Genomic DNA, 26,754 nt, shown 5'->3' with positions numbered 1-26,754 from the left:
TTGAGATAGAAACTGTTTTTCAGTCTCTCGGTCCCAGGTTTGATGCACCTGTACTGACCTCGCCTTCTGGATGATAGCGGGGTGAACAGGCAGTGGTTCGGGTGGTTGTTGTCCTTGATGATCTTTTTGGCCTTCCTGTGACATCGGGTGTTGTAGGTGTCCTGGAGGGCTGGTAGTTTGCACCCGGTGATGCGTTGTGCAGACCTCACTACCCTCTGGAGAGCCTTACAGTTGTTGGCGGAGCAGTTGCCGTACCAGGCGGTGATACAGCCCGACAGGATGCTCTCGATTGTGCATCTGTAAAAGTTTGTGAGTGTTTTTGGTGACGAGCCAAATTTCTTCAGCCTCCTGAGGTTGAAGAGGCGCTGTTGCACCTTCTTCCCCAAGCTGTCTGTGTGGGTGGACCATTTCAGTTTGTCCCTGATGTGTATGCTGAGGAACTTAAAACTTTCCACTCCTGTGAGTTCTTATCTTTGCGAGGCATGTCACTTCTCCCGTCTTTTAACATAGCCCACCACTAAGCATGCACTGTTTTCTTAACCACAACTGGATGGATCCATAAGGAATTACTGTGAGAATAAAAATCATTGAACCTAGAAAATATTGGAATAAAGTAGACTGATGCAATAGAAGTCACGTATCCAATGCAATAGAAGTCACGAATCCAATAATCAAGATAATAAATTTGAAGCAATAGCCTACCAGTGTGTGTTCAACTAGATGATAACTTAAGCACCGCTTTGATTGGGACAGCGCCATCGCACTGTGGGGACTCCGGTTTTTGTTTTCACTGAATCTCCATTTGGATATTGGCTGTGGAAATGTTAGCCAAGTTGAGGTGAGTGCTGCCTATGATCATCTTGTCCATTTGGCTCATTTATTAGAAACTTTAGCCAGCATGTTATGTAGTTTAATAAATCCTCTATGGGCTAGGGAGCAGTATTTTGACGTCTGGATGAAAAGCATGCCCAAAGTAAACTGTCTGTTACACAGGCCCAGAAGCTAGGATATACACTCTAAAGTTTCTAAAACTGTTAAAATAATGTCTGTGAGTATAACAGAACTGATGTGGCAGGCGAAAACCCGAGGACAAACCATCCAGACAAAACAACATTTCAGCCCACCACTGTTTCCAATGGCTGTCATGTTTATTATGAAGGGAAAACCGCCCAGATTGCAGTTCCTAGGGCTTCCACTAGATGTCAACAGTCTTTAGAAAGAGTTTCGGGCTTGTTTTTGGAAAAATTTGCTAGAATTTGTAGTTTTTCTAAGTGGCTTCCCCGTAAAGCCTTTTTGAAATCTGACACAGCGGCTGGATTAAAAATAAGTTAAGCTTTTTTCTGATGTATGACACTTGTATTTCATGAATGTTAAATATTATTATTTCTGTAATTTGAATTTCACTCCCTGCAATTTCACCGGATGTTGTCGAGGTGCGTCGCTCGCGCCACGCCTAGCCCAAAGAGGTTTTAACATGGGTAGACTAGTCCTACTCCTGACCTAAAGCCTGTGACTTCACTGTCTTTATCAATGTGATTTTGTTTCACTGAATCTCCGTCTGTATAGTCTATTTGGTTCATTTGGTGTCTGGTTGGGGAAATAAGGGAAGGTGGTATAGCTCATCTATTCATTTAGCATGCATGCAAAATAGCACTTTTTTATATGACAGTGGTTCCATATGTTCCCGTGACGCAAGTTGTGTGGGAAAAAATATTATTTCTATTTTATTCTGTTATATTCCATTATAATCTTATTACAAAATATAATAATAAATAAATAAAATATATGTGTGTTGACTGTGATCAGGGTAGGTGTCTTGAATGCTTAATGAACAAAATAATGAACTAATGATTTAATGATTTAATTCATTTGGACCTAACATAATTCAACTCTAAATATGTCATTCTATTAGTTTTACAATATATTTTTTTGTCTGATAATGTTTCTTAATAAGACCTGCCTAAACAAATGAATAATGGATTTATTGTTGATGGTGTATATTCAATGGATCGATTAATCTAGAAACTCACCCACATCCACACAACACATTTTTCTCTCTCACTCTCTCTCTCTGCATTATTCATCTGTGGACACATTCAAGGAGAGTTGACCTGTGACTAAAAATGTTGTTAATTAATTCAAGAATCCACTTTACAAAATATCATTAGTTAATATACCATTACCATTATTAGCAAATCAGACAAATTATGCTGCGCTCTGCCTATTGGCTACTTAACTTATTCAAGGTCGTCTCAAAATACAACACTGCCCCTTTAAGACAAAAATAGCTCTTTACCTGACTCCTTTTCAAAGATGGCTAGAAATGTACACATGTTGTGTTCTTGTAGGAAGCCACCACTCCCCCAGTGTTGACTACAAATGAGCTATAAGCTATAACTGGGCTAATAACTCACTAACTAGGAAAGAAGATGAACAGATGTGCACACATTGCCACATGTAGCCATCACTTTGAGCTCAAAACAAGCTCATCTACTTGCGACCTCTCATACAGTCCAGTTCAAAGTGAATGGCACAGATCCATATGGCAATGGCTATTTGCATAATATGCCAATTGCAGCTCTGATTGGTTATGGCGCACCGGTCTGTGTAGAGTACTGGCATCTGCCTACAGGAACATCACTTACACGGTTAGTTTTGCATAGTAAGTCTTGCATAGATTGTTTTGCTTCGGCATGTTATATTGAAAGTGGCTAATATTGTGTTGATTCGATCACAATTCCCACAGTAGAGTGCAACGTTGATAGTGTTACCTAAAGGAGAAAACCGAAGTTCAATCTAGTTGATGTTTCTTCTGCACACAGCAGTTCCCCTGGTCCGCAGGTGCACATTTTAGAGGGGACATTGCTGGTCTGTATGTAAATCCAAAATAAAAGGGACCATATTACCTACTGAAGTCAGATCATGACTTGGAAAGATTGGTCTTCTGACTGCATTTGTCTTCATATAACTGTTTCCACAGCTCTGCCCACGGCCTCAGTGAAGATAGTCACTCCACAGGGTCTCCTCTACCCTGGAGAGACAGTCACTCTGCAGTGTGACATATCAGACTACACAGACTGGACGTACCACTGGTTCAGATACATAGAAGAGCTTCCCAGTCAGACCAGAAAAACCATCATCATCTCTCTCACTGACCAGGCTGGTCAGTACCAGTGTGTTGGGAGGAGGAGAGGTCGGCCCCAGAAGTCATATCACAGCTCAGCTCTCCCCATCATCATCACCGGTGAGCTCACTGTTTGTCTTCAATCTGGACTTTGTAAATTCAGAGCCAATGAGGGTTAATCTAAATACAGATATATACACTGTATATTCTAACTGAATGGAGTCAACATACCCATATGTAAAATATACTTTTATCACAACTTTACAGCATCAGCTGAATTACCACGTAGGTATCAAGATATTTTGTGCTATGTTTCCTCAGCTCTGACTGTGAAGCCAAACCCTGCATACACTGAAGAGACAGTTACTCTGATGTGTTCAACAACAGATTCTCACAGTGACTGGAACTATCAGTGGTACAAAGACAGGAATTATAATGTAGTATCCCAGTCTGTCAGTTACACTATAACAGGAGACACCCTCACCATCAGTAGAGCTGCTGAGTCTGACCAGGGTCAGTACTGGTGTGAAGGGAACAGAGTGTCTAGACCCACATCTTCACAACCAAGTAATGCTGTTACTCTCACTGTAAAAGGTACATTACTTTGTTCTGTTCTCTCTCTTGTCGTACAGATAGATAGACACTGTTGTTGTTGAGTCAATCATGTAGACATTTTCTGTGTGTCTGTAGACTATTCTGCCTCACTGAATTTTGATCAGTTGTTCATCAAGAGGACATATCTTGCAGCAGATCAGATCCATGTTTTCCGGATGCATCACAACCTTTTCTGAATTTCAACAAATAGTCATCCGACGGCTACACTGACTTCAGACAAAGAGAACGTATTCACAGGAGACAGTGTGACACTGAGCTGTACTGTAGAGTCTTCTGGATGGAAGTTTTACTGGTACAGACACAGACCAGACTCTACACCAGTAACCACAACCTCTGGATACTCCTACACACTCAGCTGGGTCAGCGTCTCTGATGGAGGACAGTACTGGTGCAGAGCTGGGAGAGTAGACCCAGGCTACTACACCCTGTACAGTGACCCAGTCCAGATAAACATTACTGGTGAGTCTAAAACAGTTTTATGATAAATGGCTGCTATTTTATATAGATAGAAAGTAATCAAGGGTATAATATTTTGTCTGCTTCTTGAATCACAACAATTATAGCTACCTTGAAGCTGTTTACGTGCTGCTGTGCGGTTTGTTGCTAACCTTACTTTGCTACCTGCCAACTTTACGGTTTTTACTTTATAATTACTTATTATATTTGTAGTTTTTCCCTCGCTTGACTTTTTTCATTCAACTTTTTCACAATGGACGCTTTGTCTGGACGTGGTTCGTCAGGACCTCCACCAGCCGAAGCTAAGTAATAACATTAATATGATGCCTTCTAATTACAGTCGCTGTACTCATAATATACAGGAGAACGAGCGCCTTATGGCAAGGATAGCTGTGCTGCAAGCCCAGCTTCAGACGCAATCGTCAGGCAAGGGTAATTTCAGTGTAGGAAAGGATGAAACAGCATCTGTGCCACCAGTAAGTACAGACAGTAGTATAAATTCCCTCTCACAGTCCCCGCAGCCAGACCATTTTCTCATGGCTTCTGGAAGGAAATGCTGTAGGAATGCTCAACCGGTGTCGCTCATTCAGCCGACAGAAACTTTCAACCGGTTCTCCCCATTAAGCAACAGGTCGGAGTCAGAGGCTGAGTCTTCTCTGGTCTCTACTCCTCCCGTTATGGGGTCTGAGACGCCGAAGCCTCCCACCAATTAGCTCTGTCAAATTGAAAACCCTAGTCATTGGCAACTCAATTAGCCACAGTATTAGACTGAAAAGGAATCATCCAGCGATCACACACTGTTTACCAGGGGGCAGGGCTACCGACGTTAAGGCTAATCTGAAGATGGTGCTGGCTAAAGCTAAAACTGGCGAGTGTAGAGAGTATAGGGATATTGTTATCCACATCGGCACAAACGATGTTAGGATGAAACAGTCAGAGGTCACCAAGTGCAACATAGCTTCAGTGTGTAAATCAGCTAGAAAGATGTGCCGGCATCGAGTAATTGTCTCTGGCCCCCTCCCAGTTAGGGGGAGGAGTGATGAGCTCTACAGCAGAGTCTCACAACTCAATCGCTGGTTGAAAACTGTTTTCTGCCCCTCCCAAAAGATAGAATTTGTAGATAATTGGGCCTCTTTCTGGGACTCACCCACAAACAGGACCAAGCCTGGCCTGTTGAGGAGTGACGGACTCCATCCTAGCTGGAGGGGTGCTCTCATCTTATCTACGAACATAGACAGGGCTCTAACTCCCTTAGCTCCACAATGAGATAGGGTGTAGGCCAGGCAGCAGGCTGTTAGCCAGCCTGCCAGCTTAGTGGAGCCTGCCACTAGCACAGTCAGTGCAGTCAGCTCAGCTATCCCCATTGAGACCGTGTCTGTGCCTCAATCTAGGTTGGACAAAACTTAACATGGCAGTGTTTGCCTTAGCAATCTCACTAGAATTAAGACCTCCTCCATTCCTGCCATTATTGAAAGAGATTGTGATATCTCACATCTCAAAATAGGACTACTTAATGTTAGATCCCTCACTTCCAAGGTAGTTACAGTCAATTAACTTATCACTGATCATAATCTTGATGTGATTGGCCTGACTGAAACATGGCTTAAGCCTGATGAATTTACTGTGTTAAATGAGGCCTCACCTCCTGGTTACACTAGTGACCATATCCCCCACGAATCCCGCAAAGGCGGAGGTCTTGCTAACATTTACGATAGTAAATTTCAATTGACAAAAATGTACATTTTTGTCTTTTGATCTTCTAGTCATGAAATCTATGCAGCCTACTCAATCACTTTTTATAGCTACTGTTTACGGCCTCCTGGGCCATATACAGCATTCCTCACTGAGTTCTCTGAATTCCTATCGGACCTTGTAGTCATGACAGATAATATTCTAATTTTTGGTGACTTTAATATTCACATGGAAAAGTCCACAGACCCATTCCAAAAGGATTTCGGAGCCATCATCGACTCAGTGGGTTTTGTCCAGCGTGTCTTCGGACCTACTCACTGCCACAGTCATACTCTGGACCTAGTTTTGTCCCGTGGAATAAATGTTGTGGATCTTAATGTTTTTCCTCATAATCCTACCTATCGGACCACCCTTTTATTACGTTTGCAATCGCAACAAATAATCTGCTCAGACCCCAACCAAGGATCATCAAAAGCCGTGCTATAAATTCTCGGACAACCCAAAGATTCCTAGATGCCCTTCCAGATTCCCTCCACCTACCCAAGGACGTCAGAGTACAAAAATCAGTTAACCACCTAACTGAGGAACTCAATTTAACCTTGTGCAATACCCTAGATGCAGTCGCACCCCTAAAAACAAAAAACATTTGTCATAAGAAACTAGCTCTCTGGTTTACAGAAAATGCCTGAGCTCTGAAGCAAGCTTCCAGAAAATTGGAATGGACTTGGCGTTACACCAAACTGGAAGTCTTCCGACTAGCTTGGAAAGACAGTACTGTGCAATATCAAAGAGCCCTCACTGCTGCTCAATCATCCTATTTTTCCAAATTAATTGAGGAAAATAAGAACAATCCGAAATGTCTTTTTGATACTGTCGCAAAGCTAACTAAAAAGCAGCATTCCTCAAGAGAGGATGGCTTTCACTTCAGCAGTGATAAATTCGTGAACTTCTTTGAGGAAAAGATCATGATCATTAGAAAGAAAATTACGGACTCCTCTTTAAATCTGCGTATTCCTCCAAAGCGCAGTTGTCCAGAGTCTGCACAACTCTGCCAGGAGATAGGATCAAGGGAAACACTCAAGTTTTTTAATACTATAGCTCTTGATATAGTATTAAAAAATACATATGCACACCAAGCAGGAGGAAACACAAACCCTCACGTCCTTAGCCAAAGTGGGCCACCAGTACTTCCCACTCAGACAGCGCACCGTCCGACCGATGCCTGGATGACCAGAGGAGGGTGACGTGTGGACCCAATAGATCAGCCGGTCACGGACAACAGACGGAACGTACAGATGCCCAGCGGGACACTGGAGGGGAGTGGGCTCTGCACGTAGCGCCTGCTCAATGTCCGCGTCCAGCTACCACACTACCGGCGCAACCAGGCAGGAGGCCGGGAGTATGGGGGTGGGATCCATGGGCCGCTCCTCTGTGTCATACAGCCGGGACAGTACGTCTGCCTGCACATTCTGGGAACCTGGTCTGTAAGAAAGGGTGAAAACAAAACGGGTGAAAAACATGGCCCACCTTGCCTGGCGAGGGTTCAGTCTCCTCGCTGCCCGGATGTACTCCAGATTGCGGTGGTCAGTCCAGATGAGAAAAGGGTGTTTTGCCCCCTCAAACCAATGTCTCCACGCCTTCAAAGCCTTGACAACAGCCAACTGCTCCCGGTCCCCCACGTCATAGTTTCACTCCGCCGGGCTGAGCTTCCTCGAGAAGAAGGCACAGGGGCGAAGCTTCGGTGGCGTACCCGAGCGCGGAGAGAGCACGGCTCCTATCCCAGCCCCGGACACGTCCACCTCCACTATGAATGCCAAAGAGGGATCCGGATGGGCCAGCACGGGAGCCGAGGTAAACAGAGCCCTCAGCCGACCACTGCAAACGTACCGGTCCCCCATTCAGCAGTGAGGTAATGGGAGCTGCTACCTGCCCAAACCCCGGATAAACCTCCGGTAGTAATTGACAAACCCTAAAAACCGCAGCACCTCCTTTACCGTGGTTGGAGTTGGCCAATTACGCACGGCTGAAATGCGGTCACTCTCCATCTCCACCTCTGAGGTGGAAATGCGATACCCTAGGAAGGAGACGGACTGTTGGAAGAACAGAAATTTCTCAGCCTTGACTTACAGGTCATACTCCAACAGTCGACCAAGCACCCTGCGCACCAGGGACACATGCTCGGCGCATGTAGAGGAGTATATCAGAATGTCATCAATATACACCACTGCAACCTGCCCGTGCAGGTCCCTGAAAATCTCGTCTACAAAGGCTTGGAAGACTGAGGGAGCATTCATCAACCCGTACGGCAAGACGAGGTACTCATAATGCCCAGAGGTAGTACTGAACGTTGTCTTCCACTCGTCTCCCTCCCGGATACGCACCAGGTTGTAAGCTCTCCTGAGATCTAGTTTGGTGAAGAAGCGCACCCCGTGCATTGACTCAATCGCTGTGGCTATGAGAGGTAGCGGGTAACTGTACCTCACAGTGATCTGGTTTAGGCCTCGATAGTCAATACACGGGCGGAGACCTCCCTTCTTCTTCTTCACAAAAAAAAACTTGAGGAGGCGGGTAAAGTGGAGGACCGAATGTATCCCTGACGCAGGGATTCAGAGACATATGTTTCCATAGCCGCCGTCTCTGCCTGTGACAGGGGATACACGTGACTCCTGGGAAGTGCGGTGTCTTACAGGAGATTTATCGCACAAGTTTCTGAGGGGCTAGGGCCCCTCAGTTCCTGTGAAAGGAAATCTTAACGCTACAGGATACAATGACAATCTAGATAAATCTGTGCTTCCAACTTTATGGCAGTAGTTTGGGGAAGGCCCTTTCCTGTTTCAGCATGACAATGCACCCGTGCACAAAGCGAGGTCCGTACAGAATTGATTTGTCGAGATTGGTGTGGAGGAACTTAACTGGCCTGCACAGAGCCCTGGCCTCAACCTCATTGAACACCTTTGGAATGAATTGGAACGCCGACTGCGAGCCAGGCCTAATCGCCCAACATCATTGTCCTACCTCACTAATGCTCTTGTGGCTGAATGGAAGCATTTGCCAGCAGCTATTTTCCAACATCTAGTGGAAAGATATCCCATTAAAGTGGAGGCTATTATAGTAGCAAAGGGGGGACCATATTAATGCCCTTGATTTTGGAATTAGATGTTTGACGAGCAAGTGTTCTCATACTTTTGGCCATTTAGTGTGTATACTGAACAAGAAAATAAAACACAACATGTAAAGTGTTGGTCCCACGTTTCATGAGCTGAAATGTTTCATACACACAAAAAGCTTATTTCTCAAAAATGTTTTGGAAAAATGTCTTTATGTCACTGTTAGTGAACATTTCTCCTTTGCCAATATAATCCATACACCTGACAGGTGTTAAACAGCGTGATCATTACACAGGTGGTGCTTGTGCTGGGACAGTAAAATACCACTCTAAACTGTGCTGTTATGTCACACAACACAATGCCATAGATGTCTCAAGTTTTGAGGGAGCGTGTAATTGGCATGCTGACTGCAGGAATGTCCACCTGAGCTGTTGCTAGAGAATTTAATGTTTATTTTTCCATCATAAGCCGCCTCCAACGTTGTTTCTGAGAACCGTCCTCACAACTACATGTAACCACCTCAGCCCAGGACTTCCACATCTGGCTTCTTCACCTGTGGGATGGTCTGAGACAAGCCACCTGATGAAGCTCTGGGTTTGCACCAAAAAATTGTCAGAAGCTGTCTCAGGGAAACTTATCTGCTTGCTCGTCGTCCTCACCAGGGTCTTGAACTGACTGCAATTTGATGTGGTAACCGACATCAGAGGGCAATGCTCACCTTCGATGGCCACTGGCACGCTGGAGAAGTTTGCTCTTCACAGATTAATAACAGTTAAAACTGTACTGGGTATGGCATCCTGTTAGTGAGCGATTTGCTTTTGTCATCGTTGTGAACAGGGTGCCCCATGGTGGCAGTGTTTTTTATTTTATATTAATTATTGTTTTTTACGTACATTTATTTAACTAGGCAAGTCAGTTAAGAACAAATTCTAATTTACAATGAAAGCCTAGGAACCGTGTGTTAACTGCCTTGTTCCGGGGTGTAATGACAGATTTTTACCTTGTCAGCACGGGGAATTTATCCAGCAACCTTTCGGTTACTGGCTCAACACTCTAACCACTATGCTACCTGTCACCCCGCTATGGTATAGGCAAGCATAAGCTATTGACAACTAACACAATTGCAATTTTTAATGGCAATTTCAGATCCTGAGGCCCATTAAATCATCCCCAAGAGGGCATGAATTCACAAGTAAACGGTTATAGACAACTCATCCATGCCACCTTCTTTCAGCCTTCCTTTCAGCCTAAAATAGTTTTTGGGCTCCCCAATGTGTGAGTTCAAGGGACAATCTGTGATTAGTACATACGTTTCGGGAATCTTAAAGAGGCAAGTCAGTTAACTTGTAAATGCCTCATGAGCTTAGTTGCCAATTGAGATTTTCATAATTCATTTTTAAATAAAGGTGTTGAAATGGACATTTCTTCTCTGTTTTATGAAGTATTTCTGAAAACATCTAGACAAAATAGACAAATGTTTCAGTGCTCAGTGTCCACTTTCACAGTATGTGAGAAACACCTCAAAACAAAGAGATCATGAAAGGTCAATAGGGGACATTTGCTACAGTATATCAATTATCATGAATTAACCCCAAAAATATAAAATAATTTTACAGTATAATTTCCAGTTTTACTCTTCCCATCCAGTGTAATAAATCTGTTTGTCATACATTTAAACACAATGAAATGTCAGTGACAAAAACATATTTGATCATGACTAAATGCATGGGATGTGAGTCTATGTGGTATTTACAGGCCCAGCTCTGAAGGGGGCGGTAAAAGACCATGAACAATTAAGCTTCATGGCTTATCCTCAAAACCCAGTTACTGGTTATAGTTTTTGATTGAATACTGTCTTCCTCATTGAGTCTCTGGTCTGTGGGAGTGACCTCACAACAGCTCTGCCTCTGATGTGTACACACACACACACACACACACACACACACACACACACACACACACACACACGCCCCAGGAGAATGCTGAGTAAGACCAGTGGGGTGGTGAGGTGCATAACAGAACTCATATTCAGTTCCTATTTTCCCCTGGGCTTTATTTGAATATTGTGGTAATATCAATGTACTGCAGTCATACTGATACCATCTCTAGAGGCAGTACCAAGACAGTTGGCTTGTCATGCTCATTAGAATGTACTGCAGGTAGGATTCTAGCTCGCTTTAGTTAGTGTGTATTAATTTCATAATAACAGTACCTGTCAATTTGACTCTGTTTGTGGGTGATACTGACAGTTGTGGAAACAACTGTTGTTTTGTGTGAATATATTTGTATAACCGGTGACAGTGACAATGTTCTCATATTTACATACTGTATCTGCAGCCTGTTGTCCAAGGCAGGTAAATGATGTGGTGAGGTGTATTCAGATGAGGTATTATGTCATTTGATCCTCTTTCATGGTTTCAAAATGACAAAATATTAACCAATGTGTATGAACTATGCAACTACTAATACCTCTACCACTACTACTACTACTACTACTACTGTATTACCATGTCCTACAATACATTTTACAAATATCCTTATATCCCACTGTGTTATTCTAGAATGACTCAACAAAAAGAGAGATCAATGTGCATCAATGTGTTGTTGTTAGATACTGTAACAGATCTCTGTAATGTGTTGCATGGAGAAGACATGTTGAGCTCTAGAACCTTCTTACTGAAGAGTGTTTATTCTCAACAGTTCCGGGATGTCACGTGTCCTACTTACCTTAGTACACTCAAAACAACCTAATCATTACGAAACTTCTGTTTGATCAAACAAGCCACAAGTAGCAAGTAAGCCATTCAATTATTATTTATTGCCCTCCATACAAAAACTCCTTGCTTGGTAAGCGAAAAATACTGAAAACACCACATGATGGAGAAGACAGATTTTTGGGACATTTATCCGTCTCGTTTCAACTCTTCCTCTCTGGTTTGTCTCAGTCTTGCCCTCTACCTGTAGATAGGACAGGTTAAGCCTGATACAGAGGCCATTCCTTTTGGGCTGTAACCTGTGTATATTTTGTAAATCTAGGCTACATACTTGATATTTTGTACTTCATGGCATCTTCACCCATTCTCTCACAGAGAGTAGGTCCCTATTCTACATACGTTTGTCACCTTTTTGACCGTACAAAACAAAGGTTGGACCAGGTCAGTTGTTTGTGTGTGTGTGGGGCTTTTTGTGTTGATCAGAGAGATGAATGGCAATATTATTTTCCTATACCGTATACTGTAGTTCGCGTGTCATATTCATTTCTCCTTTACATTTAAACGCTTCAACATTCACACACAGTTGACCTCCAAATAGCTCCTAAACCAAGTGTTAAATGTCACATGTGCCTTGAAGTCAAACCGTTGACACCTTTCCACCTTCCTAGTGAAACTATAGATTCTTCTGAAAATGTAAACATGACCGGGTATCATAAATGCAATATTGACTTTTATCCAAAAACTCTTTCCTCAAATCTTTTCCACCCACAGAAAGACTACAGTGTTGCTGTGTCCACTCCTTTTACAGAAATAGGAAGTTGACTAGAGATAAACAGGACATCAGATGCTCATGTACTAGGTTTCTCTTTAAAGCATCTGTAGCTTTCTTATTCTGACAAAAAGCCCCATTTGTGTCACAGCCACAGGAACTGTAGGGGACACTGGACACTAACTCTGGAATGCAATGTTCCAATTGCAACTCAACTTGATATAGTGTTATGTAGTAGGTAGTTTACTGTTATCACACAGTTAGGCAACACGCTAAGACACAGGCCGAGGGCATGAGATGTGAAAAAACTACCCCAGCTCGCAGTCGGCTCAGTAGGCAAATAGACTAGAGATGCTGCTGACACTGTTTGCGAGATGCCGGACAAAAGGCATGTTTTTTAAACCCTCCCTCGACTCCTGCCATGTCACCCAAGCAAACAAAAACAGTCCCTCAGAGAATGATCGCGTGCACAACTGGTAAATAGTCGCTTATATATATGTCAGTTATGTGGCTAGTTGCCGGCTGAGACTGAGCTTCAACTGTCTAATGAACAAGTCAACCACAAAACCCCTGAGATGAGTTAGTTACTTAGCATGCTGACAGTGAGAGGTGAGAAGAGCTGTGTGTGTGGGTATGAAAGGAGGGGGTGGCGGAAGATGTCCATTTCCTTTGTGGGCAGTGGAACAAATTAGGTTAGCTAGCTAGGCCTGCATATCTATCTATCTATCTATCTATATATAGCGTTTTTGACCATTCTTGATACAAAAGGGAAACTGTTCAGCGTGAAAAACCCAGCAGCGTTAGAGTTTTTGAAACAAACTGGTGTGTCTGGCACTTACTACCAGACCCCTTTCGAAGGTACTTCAATCTTTAGTCTTGCCAGTTCACCCTCTGAATGGCACACATACACAACCCATGTCTCAATTGTCTTAAGGCTTGAAAATCCTTCTTTAACCTGTCTTCTCCCCTTCATCTACACTGATTGAAGTGGATTTCACCTCGATTAACCTGTTCAGTCTATGTCATGGAAAGAGCAGGTGTCCTTAATGTTTTGTCCACTCAGTGTATATCTTTCTGTCTTTGTCTGTCTTTCTGTATCCATCTATATGTGCGTAGTGCAACATGAAACAAACATCTGCACATTCTGGTGTCAAACCACAAGATCTCATTTATATTCTGGTTCCATCCTCTTTCCTCCAATAAAGAGCTGGGGACATGTAGCTAATGTAGCCAACCATAAAAATATGTTCCTCTGAAAATAACAGTTACTGTTCTTTTGTTCAGTCTTTATACATTTCTGTAGAATCTTGTCTCTCTTTTTCTCTGTGTGATGTAATCAGACTCATCATACAGGAAGTAGAGGGGTTTGTCAGAAGAACTGTAGTTCGGAAATGGTTAGTGGGACAGAATGGAGAACACCTTGCTCTGTGTGCTACACTGTAAGTACTGTCGATGTATTATTGTCTGTACTGTAATGACTTTCTTTGTCTTTGTTGAATCTACTGTGGACACTGTGTTGAAGATGATGGTAGATATTCATTTATTTGATCAAACCTCCATCTTTATGTTTCATCCTCTTTGTCTCTGTCACTGTTTTTCCTTTCTCAGTCATAATTTTTTTAAAGAAATAGGTGATTCAATTGAAATAGGTGATTGATACACTATCTATATACTATCTCTCTCCTCTGCTCTCATCCTTCTAGACCTATCTGCTGCCTTTGATACTGTGAACCATCAGATCCTCCTCTCCACCCTCTCCGAGTTGGGCATCTCCGGCGAGGCCATCGCTTGGATTGCGTCCTACCTGACAGGTCGCTCCTACCAGGTGGTGTGGCGAGAATCTGTCTCCGCACCACGCGCTCTCACCACTGGTGTCCCCCAGGGCTCTGTTCTAGGCCCTCTCCTATTCTCGCGATACACCAAGTCACTTGGCTCTGTCATATCCTCACATGGTCTCTACTATCATTGCTATGCAGACGACACACAATTAATCTTCTCCTTTCCCCCTTCTGATAACCAGGCGGCGAATCGCATCTCTGCATGTCTGGCAGACATATCAGTGTGGATGACGGATCACCACCTCAAGCTGAACCTTGGCAAGACGGAGCTGCTCTTCCTCCCGGGGAAGGACTGCCCGTTCCATGATCTCGCCATCACGGTTGACAACTCCCTTGTGTCCTCCTCCCAGAGTGCTAAGAACCTTGGCGTGATCCTGGACAACACCCTGTCGTTCTCCACTAACATCAAGGCGGTGACCCGATCCGGTAGGTTCATGCTCTACAACATTCGCAGAGTACGACCCTGCCTCACACAGGAAGCGGCGCAGGTCCTAATCCAGGCACTTGTCATCTCCCGTCTGGACTACTGCAACTCGCTGTTGGCTGGGCTCCCTGCCTGTGCAATTAAACCCCTACAACTCATCCAGAACGCCGCAGCCCATCTGGTGTTCAACCTTCCCAAGTTCTCTCACGTCACCCCGCTCCTCCGCTCTCTCCACTGGCTTCCAGTTGAAGCTCGCATCCGCTACAAGACCATGGTGCTTGCCTACGGAGCTGTGAGGGGAACGGCACCTCCGTACCTTCAGGCTCTGATCAGGCCCTACACCCAAACAAGGGCACTGCGTTCATCCACCTCTGGCCTGCTCGCCTCCCTACCTCTGAGGAAGCACAGTTCCCGCTCAGCCCAGTCAAAACTGTTCGCTGCTCTGGCACCCCAATGGTGGAACAAGCTCCCTCACGACGCCAGGACAGCGGAGTCAATCACCACCTTCCGGAGACACCTGAAACCCCACCTCTTTAAGGAATACCTGGGATAGGATAAAGTAATTCTTCTAATGATTTAGATGCACTATTGTAAAGTGGTTGTTCCACTGGATATCATAAGGTGAATGCACCAATTTGTAAGTCGCTCTGGATAAGAGCGTCTGCTAAATGCCTTAAATGTAAAATGAGTCATTCATGATATATGTGTCAGTATTCGGTTGTGTTTGTATGCTCTGTATAGAAAAGTATTATTATATTTGTCTCATAATACTGTAACAAGTATAAGGTAATGGTAGTGTGTTGATTGTGTGTAACGGCTGTCTGAAGAGAGAGTAGACCAAGGTGCAGCGGAGTTAGTGTTCATCTTCAGGAATTTATTAACGACGACAGAACACTATACAATAAACAAGAAAACCGACAGCCAAACAGTACTGTCAGGTGCAAACACGAACAAGACAGAAAACAATCCCCCACAAAACCCAAAGGAAAAACAGGTTCCTTATGTGTGACTCCCAGTCAGCAACAACGAACTACAGCTGTGCCTGATTGGGAGCCACACACGGCCAAAAACAAAGAAATACAAAAACATAGAAAAATGAACATAGGACGCCCACCCAATGTAACACCCTGGCCTAACCAAAATAAAGAACAAAAACCCCTCTCTATGGCCAGGGCGTTACATTGTGTCTGTGTATTGTGTCTATGTTCTGACCATCCAGCCCAACAGCACTCTGTACCCTGGAGAGACAGTTACTCTTTGTAAAAATTCCCTGTCTTATGTCAGTTAGGATCACCACTTTATTTTAAGAAGGTGAAATGTCAGAATAATAGTAGAGATAATGATTTATTTCAACTTTTATTTATTTTATCACATTCCCAGCATGTCAGAAGTTTACATACACTCAATTAGTATTTGGGAGGATTGCTTTTAAATTGTTTAACTTGGATCAAATGTTTCAGGTAGCCTTCCACAAGCTTCCCACAATAAGTTGAGTGAATTTTGGCCCATTCCTCTTGACAGAGCTGGTGTAACCGAGTCAGGTTTGTAGGCCTCCTTGCTCGCACACGCTTTTTCAGTTCTGCCAACAAATCTTCGATAGTATTGAGGTCAGGGCATTTTGATGGCCATTCCAATACCTTGACTTTGTTGTCCTTAAGCCATTTTGCCACAACTTTGGAAGTATGCTTGGGGTGATTGTCCATTTGGAAGACCCATTTTCGAACAAGCTTTAACTTCCTGACTCATGTCTTGAGATTTTGCTTCAATATATCCACATAATTTTCCTTCCTCATGATGCAATCTATTTTGTGAAGTGCACCAGTCCCTCCTGCAGCAAAGCACCCCCACAACATGATGCTGCCACCCCCGTGCTTCATAGTTGGGATGGTATTCTTCGGCTTGCAAGCCTCCCCCTTTTCCTCCAAACATAACGATGGTCATTATGGCCAAAGAGTTCTATTTTTGTTTCATCAGACCAGAGGACATTTCTCCATGTGCAGTTGCAAACCGTAGTCTGGCTTTTTTATGGCGGTTTTGGAGCAGTGGCTTCTTACTTGCTGAGCGGCTTTTCAGGTTATGTCGATATAGGACTCATTTTACTGTGGATATAGATACTTTTGTACCTGTTTTCTTTGCTGTTGTACTGGGATTGATTTGCACTTTTCGCACCAAAGTATGTTCATCTCTAAAAGACAGAATGCGTCATCTTCCTGAGCAGTATGACGGCTGCGTGATCCCATGGTGTTTATACTTGCGTACTATTATTTGTACAGATGAAGGTGGTAACTTCAAAGCATTTTGAAATTGCTCCCAAGGATGAACCAGACTTGTGGAGGTCTACAATATTTTTCTGAGGTCTTGGCTGATTTATTTTGATTTCCCATGATGTCAAGCAAAGAGGCACTGAGTTTGAAGGTAGGCCTTGAAATACATCCACAGGTACACCTCCAATTGATTCAAATGATGTCAATTAGCCTATCAGCCATGACATCATTTTCTGGAATTTTCCAAGCTGTTTAAAGGCACAGTCAACTTAGTGTATGTAAACTTCTGACCCGCTGGATACAGTGAATTATAAGTGAAATAATCTGTCTGTAAACAATTGTTGGAAACCTCTACGGGCTAGGGGGCAGTATTGAGAATTTTGGAAAAAAATATGTGCCCATTTTTAACTGCCTCCTACACCAACTCAGAAGCTAGTATATGCATATTATTGTTCAGGTTTGGATAGAAAACACTCTGAATTTTCTAAAACAGTTTGAATGGTGTCTGTAAGTATAACAAAACTCATATTGCAGGCAAAAACCTGTGAAAAATAGATTTAAAAAAATGTGAATTTTGTGACTGTACTATTTAGTGTCATTGTTTTATAGAGACCATAGTGAGAAAGGATTCAGTTCGCAACTCCTACTGCTTCCACTAGATGTCAACGATCTTTATAAAGTTGTTTGAAGCATCTGTGATGAATACAGACCGAATTAGAATGCTTGGAAGTTGACACGTCATCACTTCATTTTTTGCGCCTGCGCATAAATCTGAGAAGAGTGTCTTTGTCATAATCGTTTATTCTAGACACTTGATAGGTTGTGTGAAAATATTACGGATGTTTACTGATGTTTCACGTTAAAAATGGACCAAAAGATTAATGCTAAACAACGTTTGACATGTTTGAACAAACGTAAATAGATTATTTACTAGTTTTTTTTTAGCTTTTCGGCGTGACTTTACACTGCCCACCTCATTTTGTGGGAGCCTACTGAACGCTAACTATTTGGACATAAATTATGAACTTTGTCAAAAGAAACCACATTTGTTCTGGACCTGGGATCCCTGGCAGCGCCTTCTGATGGAGATAATCAAAGGTAAGGGGATATTTAGAATGTTATTATCGATATTAGATGATGCTAATGCTAACTGTATAGCTTAGCTTAGCTTAGCTTATAGCTTATTGTTGTTAGCATAGTACCCAGTTTATTGCAAAATGTGATTTCCCAGTAAAGTTATTTTGAGATCTGGCCATTCGGTAGCAATTACGAGATGATAATATATTATTCTTTGAATGACAATATTATAATTTACCAATGTTTTCGAATAGTAATTCCGTGATTTGTAATGCTGGATTCACTGGGAGCATTCGAGCCGAAAAAAATTCTGAATTTCACCGCGACTGTAAATGCTGTTTTTGGATATAAATATGAACTTGATGGAACTAAAAATGCATGTATTGTATAACATAATGTCCTATGAGTGTCATCTGATGCAGATTGTCAAAGGTAAGTGCATAATTCTAGCTAGTTTTCTGTCTGTTGATGCCCTTCTTTGAATTGGCTAAACATTACACACAGCTATTGTCAATGTACTCTCCTAACATAAGCTAACTTTATGCATTCTCCGTAAAGCCTCTGAAAATCGGACAGCGTGGTTAGATTTAGGAGATATATCTTTCAAATGGAGGAAAATAGTTGATTATTTGAGTATTTGAAATGATTACTCTTGCAGTTTTGAATTCCCCGCCATGGTCACATGACAATGAATCCCAATACCGGGATAAGATCCTGCCCCCTGGCCTCAACAGGTTTTAAAGGCACAGTCAACTTAGTGTATGTAAACTTCTGACCCGCTGGATACAGTGAATTATAAGTGAAATAATCTGTCTGTAAACAATTGTTGGAAAAATTACTTGACATGCACAAAGTAGATGTCCTAACCGACATGCCAAAACTATAGTTTGTTAACAAGAAATTTGTGGAGTGGTTGAAAAACGAGTTTTAATGACTCCAACCAAAGTGTATGTAAACTTCCGACTTCAACTGTATATTGGTCATATTGGTCATGGCTCCCAAGTGGCGCACAATGGGATTGCCTTGCAGTTCTCCAGCTGTATCCACAGAATGCGCGCATGGTTCAAGGCATGAGGGCAGGGGGCATGGGATGGGCCGCAGAGCCACGCACAGAAGACGGACCTAGCCCATGGGATACCCGCCACACTGGGTCGCACAGAGCAACACTTTAAGGGGCATTGCACTAATAATGGCACTGACAAGGGAAACGTTCCCGCTGTTTTTAATGCCGGTTTGCACGTTCAAACTAAAACAATGTAACTAATAATGGCATCTTCTGTCACAAAAAGAGCCGTGTTGAATAGACCAAACTGCAGCTGGAATATGGATACTCATATTTTAATTTAAAAAAAAAAAGAGTAAAGCATTCACTGGAAAAAAAATACACACGACAGGAAGAGTCTTACAGGTATACAAAAACACAGTGCAAGAACAACAACCCACAAACCCCAGGTGAAAAACATAACCTAATATATGACTCCCAATCAGGAACAACGATAACCAACTGTTCCTGATCGAGAGCCACACAGACCAACAAAGAAACAGACATACTAGAAACACATACACAGACCCCTGCCACATCCTGACCAAAACTAATCCAATTGCGCCCTCTGCTGGTCAGGAGGTGACATCTTCATGCTTTCGTTAATAAAATAATGATACAAATACTCTTTCAAAATGACAATGTTTATTTGGTTATGGATCGATAATGAATTACTATGGGAATAAATATCACTCAATTACAGAAATATTTAAACAAAGAAGGTAAATAAATTGTTGCTTACTGGAAAATACTCTTTCAAACACACACGGTCACGTTGTACAGCGTCATTATGGCTATTAGCAGGTAGCTGGACAATAAACTTGCCTAGAAGGAGGGTAGGGGGAGAATTCTATCGTCATATGTATTTCTTAGTTAGTTTGGCTGTATCACAACCGGCCGTGATTGCTGCCTGCCATCCAGGACCTCGACACCAGGCGGTGTCAGAGGAAGGCCCTAAAAATTGTCAAAGACCCCAGCCACCCCAGTCATAGACTGTTCTCTCTACTACCGTATGGCAAGCGGTACCGGAGTGCTAAGTCTAGGACAAAAAGGCTTCTCAACAGTTTTTACCCCCAAGCCATAAGACTCCTGAAGAGGTAATCAAATGGCTACCCAGACTATTTGCATTGTGTGCCACCCCCAACCCCTCTTTTACACTGCTGCAACTCTCTGTTTATCATATATGCATAGTCACTTCAACTATACATTCATGTACATACTACCTCAATTGGCTCGACCAACCAGTGCTCCCGCACACTGGCTAACCGGGCTATCTGCATTGTGTCCCGCCACCCACCACCCCCCAACCCCTCTTTTACGCTACTGCCACCCTCTGTTCGTCATATATGCATAGTCACTTTAACCATATCTACATGTACATACTACCTCAATCAGCCTGACTAACCGGTGTCTGTATATAGCCTCGCTACTGCTTTTTTCAACTATCATTTTACTTTTGTTTTTATTTCTTTACTTACCTATTGTTCACCTAATACCTTTTTTTTGCACTATTGGTTAGAGCCTGTAAGTAAGCATTTCACTGTAATGTCTACACCTGTTGTATTCAGCGCACATGACAAACTTTGATTTGATTGGTTGCAATTTCACTTTAATCCACCAGAAAAGACAAAACAAATAATACAACAAAAAGTATTATTGTTATTATTACGTATCACATCCGACCATGATTGGGAGTCCCATAGGGTGGCTGTAACGGCTGTCTTCGGGTAGAGAGGACCAAGGCACAGCAGGTTGCGTGCTCATCGTTATATTTATTGAATGTGACCACCAAAAAACACCGAAACGACAACAGGAAACAGTTTTGCAGGCTACACCAACGCAATGCAAAAACAACTACCCACAATTAACAAACAAAACACATCCCTATATATAGGACTCTCAATCAAAGGCAACTACAAACACCTGCCTTCAATTGAGAGTCCAACACCCAATTACCTAATATTGAAATTACTAAACTAGAAAGAACATAGAAATACAAAACATAGAACATAACCCAAAACCCGGAAATAATAAATCAAACACCCTTCTAAACAAACCACCACCCCGAACCACATAAAACAAATACCCTCTGCCACGTCCTGACCAAACTACAATCACAAATAACCCCTATACTGGTCAGGACGTGACAGCGGCGCACAATTGGCCCAGCATTTCTCTCCATCTAAAAACAGAAAATAATGTTTTGGCCTTTCCAAATACTATTTTGGTCTTTATTCAGATTACAATCACTCATTTTTGTTTTTTTGAAAATGAAATAACCTCCAAAATATCGTTATATATTATCAAGTTGATGGCACAGTCATATACTGTAGCGGCACCTACATAAAGCTGAGTGACTCACTCATTCATGGCTTTGGATGAAAATAAATAACTACCAACATTCTTTCTGATAGTCTTTAATAAAGAAATGTTTTGGTTATCCTGACCTGGACACCATGTAAAGTATTATAATAGCACATTAGCCCATTATTAGCAGGATAATATACCTTTACCAACACCTCTCTGTATTTTCATACTTTGTGGATGGGGCCTCCCCAGTGGCCGCAAAATGCGTTTCTACAGATCCCCATGCCGGCCTCCACCGGGAGACCCATGAGGCAGCTTTTGGTTTTAATTTAGAATCCTCCAATCCTCTATATGTAATTATTGGTTGAGAGTCACGTCATATTTTTTTATATACTGTAGGCCTACCGTAGGCAACATGAGTCTCACTAGTGTTGAGTAATGTGCTGTTAAAAGTGGTGTGTATTATTTATTAAAATTTATTCACAATAGGATTTGAAGCAATAGCCTTCAACTATTTTAGCATCGTTTTGCCCTTCTCTGACACAAGCATGGGGACTGGTCTTGATAAATCAATGAGATTTTATTTGGACTGAATCTCCGTTTGGGTATTGGTTAGACTACAATTATACAATTAGGATGTAGAAATGTTATGCTCAGAGTGAAACCTTTATTTAACTAGGCAAGTCAGTTAAGAAAAAAATATTATTTACGAGGACAGCCTATTTCTTCATCCCCGTCAGGGTATTGAACAACCGTCTCCCGCGTGCCCGCACGACACGTGATTCTTTAGCAAAATAGTCCAGTACTGTAGCCTACTCCCGACGTCACATTGTACAGCACCATATTTTCCGTTCCATCCTAATGGAAACCCAAAGGGTTTTTAGTTTTTCTTGGAATACAAGCACCATAATATTAATCAAATTAATTAAGCAAAATTTCTTAAAATCAGTCTCATATACTATGTTCTCACAAAAAAGGTTTTAAATTCACTAGTACAGCCACTATTGAAGGCTATCAAATGCTTCATACAGATGCCCTCTCGTGGTCAAACTAGCATTAACTAGCATTAATGGTACCAGTGGTTGGCACTTAAATAGCGTGTCATAGAATTCTGCGGCACCACTGCAACTTTTAAAGGAAGAACCACTTTATGTTTACCAATCGTTGCAGCTGATCGCTGCAGCTGTCCACGGCCCATCTGTAAATATCCCATCCGACCAACTAAATACCCCATATATTTGTTTTTATTTTTTCTTCTCTTTTGCACACCAGTATTTCTACTTGCACATCCTCATCTGCACATCTATTGCTCCAGTGTTAATTGCTGAATTGTAATTACTTCGCCACTATGGCCTATTTATTGCCTTACCTCCCTATTTCATTTGCACACACTGTATACAGATTTTCTATTGTGTTATTGGCTGTACGTTTGTTTATCCCATGTGTAACTCTGTATTGTTGTTTTTGTCGCAGAAGTACTCGTCGAACATCTCATTCCAAAATCATGGGAATTAATATGGAGTTGGTCCCCACCTTTGCTTCCAACGTTGAGGTCAGGGCTCTGTGCAGGCCAGTCAAGTTCGTCCACACCGATCTCGACAAACCATTTCTGTATGGACCTCGCTTTGTGCACGGGGCATTGTCATGTTGAAACAGCATAGGTCCTTCCCCGAACTGTTGCCACAAAGATGGAAGCACAGCATTGTCTGGAATGTCATTGTATAATGTAATGTGGCGTTAAGATTTCTCTTTACTGGAACTAAAGGGCCTAGCCAGAACAATGAAAATCAGCCCCCGACCATTATTCCTCCTCCACCAAACTTTACAGTTGGCACTATGCATTCGGGGAGGTAGTGTTCTCTATCATCCAGAATCCAGAATCGGCCATCGGACAGCCAGATGGTGAAGTGTGATTCACCCCTCCAGAGAACTTGTTTCAACTGCTTCAGAGTCCAATGGCGACATTGTAATTTTGTTTTTCTTGAAATATTAGACTTACCTCCCTTTATTTCAGTTTTTTAATTAAACAAGAGCATAGTGTCTCTTTTTACATGCAGGTGGATATAAACTATACGTGAATCATTTCCGTTTTTAATTAGAATTTTAAATACTAAAGATGTGTTTATACTTGGTTGGTCAACCTACTATAACAGTTAAGATGGGACACGTAACTATTGTTTGTTATTAAAAATGTATATTTACATAATGCAGCTTTAATGCTTATTTTTATATTAAGGATAGAATCAGCAAAATGATGTTGCCACGAGTAGCACTGCAGATATTGAGATGAGCGATATGCATGACTTCACGGTGTCATACCCACAGGATCAAAACAGAGGAGAAGTTGAGTCTCATGCTTCAATGCTCTTAGTTGTTGTGGAAATTGTACCACTATGCAGTTTACTTTCTAAATCTACGTCAAATTGCTGAGTCTACCAGCTCCACAAACTCCACAAACTTTTGACTTATATTCATTTTGAAATACCATCTAAGTATTTTGTAAAACATTTTCAACATGTAAGTCTTTTGTAAAATAATTTCAGAAGTTGTTATAGGAGCCAGATGAGTGTACCACCATGGAACTTAAAATGGAGGTGTGTTATATTTTGTTTGAATTCTCATATATCAAATAAAAAGTGATGATTCACCTCATCATTGTATTGCTTTGAAATATAACTTGATTTAAGGACATATTAATTTTACTCAGTTTTTCTCTGTTGAAACATCTTATTATGTAAAGCAACACTTTCTAACTAAAGCTCTATGCACCGTAGTGCTGTCAGTCTTCTGTAAAACACATTCAGATTGACTTGTACTGATATGAACCCATACAGAAGTGTTCCATGTCTGTACTATTATGATGAGATAGAGAGAGGAAGGAATAAGAGGGCAGACCAGTAGACTGAGGGCTTATGCTGTTGCTATGTGACCAATGACCATATTAGTTTCTATATTGTGATCCACTAGAATGTGGAGTAGTTACAGGCCTGTCCCTGAAGGGGGCGATAAGAAACCCCAGATGTTTACCTGGCTATACCCACTAAAGGAGAAGTCTGACTGCTTTTCCCCTGTAACCTTTCTCTCTCTATTTATGTTTGCTCCTTCACATGTTGTACGTGTGTCACACACTACACTCTACAAAAATGCACTTTCATATACTTAGAGGTAAACTGTTGGAATAAAGTGGAAAATTCTTAAATGTTTTGATTCATATACCCAGTTCCCCAGTTACAGCTTTGAAACTCCTCCTATCCCTGGTCTGTGGTAATGCATGTGCATGCCTCTGAAGTACACACACACACACACACACACACACACACACACACACACACACACACACACACACACACACACACACACACACACACATACCTTTTTATTCTTTGCACTATTGTTTAGAGCTTAGAGAACACACTAACCTTCAGAGAACACACTAACGCACACACACATGAAAAATACATGAACAATTATCCTGATACACATCACATAACACATAACAAAACAATAACAAATACATATCTATGTAGACAGTTTTTAACTAAATGTGTCCCTCAGAACCATCTGAGTAATGAGTGAGTTAGCTAGCTGACTGTGGTTTTGACACAGGCTATTACTGAGCAGTAGTGTGTGTGTGAAGAGAGGGGGTGAGGAGAGGGAAGGAGGTGGGGGTGAAGATGTCTATTTGGGCTAAGTGGAACAACTGAGGTTAGCACCCTAGGCTTGAAGGGAGGCATATAGTCAGAATCTATCTATCTATCTATCTATCTATCTATCTATCTATCTATCTATATCTATCTATCTATCTATCTATCTATCTATCTTTCTGTGCATTGTGGGTGGAAAGATGAAACAACCATCTGCACATTCTGATATCATATCACAAGCTCTGATCTCATCTCAGGTATCTATTCTCATTTCATCCTCCTTCTATCCAATAAAGAGGAAGGAACCAGTGTGAGGTCATGTAGCTAATCACAAGACGTTGGTCGGAAAATAAACTCACCAGTAACTGTTACTCTTTTTTTCACAGTCTTCGTACATTTCTGTAGAATGCTTCTCTCTATTTCTCTGTGTGACGGTAAAGAGGCGTAAACTAATCCGTCTGTCATCATATAGGAAGTAGAGGGGTTCGTCAGAAGAACTGTAGTTCAGAGATCATCGTCAGGACAGAATGGAGCCCACCTTGCTCTGTGTGTTACTCTGTAAGTACTGAGTTAGTGTGTTTGTGTATGAACACTAATTACCTGATTTACTAAGCCTTTGATGGAAAAAAGGAATAAGACAATCACGCAAATTAAGACAGTTTCATGTTTTAGCTTTTTAGTGTGTTTTGTACCTTATTGCTATAACAGTGCAAATACTTATTAGTAAATTACACTAAAGTTGGATAGCAGCAAATATGGTGTAGGTCTAAAGATGTAGGATCTTCATTTGATCACTCTTTTGTTGCTAAGAATTGTCGTTAACCACAGGAAATTTGCAGATGAGCTTTGTGATTTACATGAATTAACTGAAAACCAACACATGGTTATATTAATAGTACTGCACTTTTCATGTCGCCTACTTTTGGCCTGCTAATAGCCTAACCACCAATCAAGCAACATTTTGGACTAAATGTTTAAATCCGGTGGCTGCGGGATTATATTGCTGTGACAGTATAGTTTAAATTAAGATCATATATCTGTATATGAGGTGGAGATGAATGACTACCCTACATTGAAGTAGCATTCTGTGAGAACCTGAGCTTGTAAAGCAGATGGTGTGGTGGTGTGGTGTGCATTTAACCAGGTCACCACTCAGGAACTAAAGAGTAGGGCTAACTCAGTGGTTGCTGAATGTGCTGTCAATGTCAATGAATTCAGAATGCTATATTTGTTGGATGTGTTCTAGTATCAAGTTTTGATTATTGTAAATGATTGAGAGTTCCATCACTACAGTTATAGTAAACTGTACTAAGAGATTATTGAGTGTTGTTATGCTTGGCTGCAAGCATAGGTATGCTTGGCTGCAAGCATATGTATGCTTGGCTGCAAGCATACATCATGGTGCTTTGGACAAAAGAGACTATCAAGACTGAAGACTGACAATGCTATTCATAAGGTTGTCTTCAGCTAACGTGGTACTATCTAGCTAGGCTATTAGCCAACTAGGTGAACACTAGCTAGCTAACACCAAAAGCTCATGGCTAATCATCAAATTGCACACGGAAAACCCAGTTAAGCAATGCTTTTCCCCCAAAGTTATTATGGGCCCCTGTACCCCATGGAAAACAAACATTCTCAGGCAGCTCTCGATCAAAACCAGTGAGCTTTGTAAGGTTTTACT

The 26,754-nt window shown here is 41.9% G+C and overlaps 1 protein-coding gene across 1 annotated transcript in view; it reads left to right on the top strand.

The window, feature by feature from the left end:
• Nucleotides 1–3,626: 3,626 nt before the first annotated feature.
• The window catches only part of LOC115194970 (obscurin-like), a 65,615-nt gene continuing 42,487 nt past the window's right edge, over nucleotides 3,627–26,754 (top strand). Inside the window, exon 1 of the mRNA XM_029754872.1 lies at nucleotides 3,627–3,718. The gene's annotated coding sequence lies outside the window, so the exon portion shown is untranslated. The remainder of the gene's footprint in view (nucleotides 3,719–26,754) is intronic.

This window comes from Salmo trutta, chromosome 5 (genome assembly GCF_901001165.1).
Source record: "Salmo trutta chromosome 5, fSalTru1.1, whole genome shotgun sequence".
Classification (NCBI taxonomy): domain Eukaryota; kingdom Metazoa; phylum Chordata; class Actinopteri; order Salmoniformes; family Salmonidae; genus Salmo; species Salmo trutta.
This window is presented reverse-complemented; position numbering and strand designations above follow the sequence as displayed.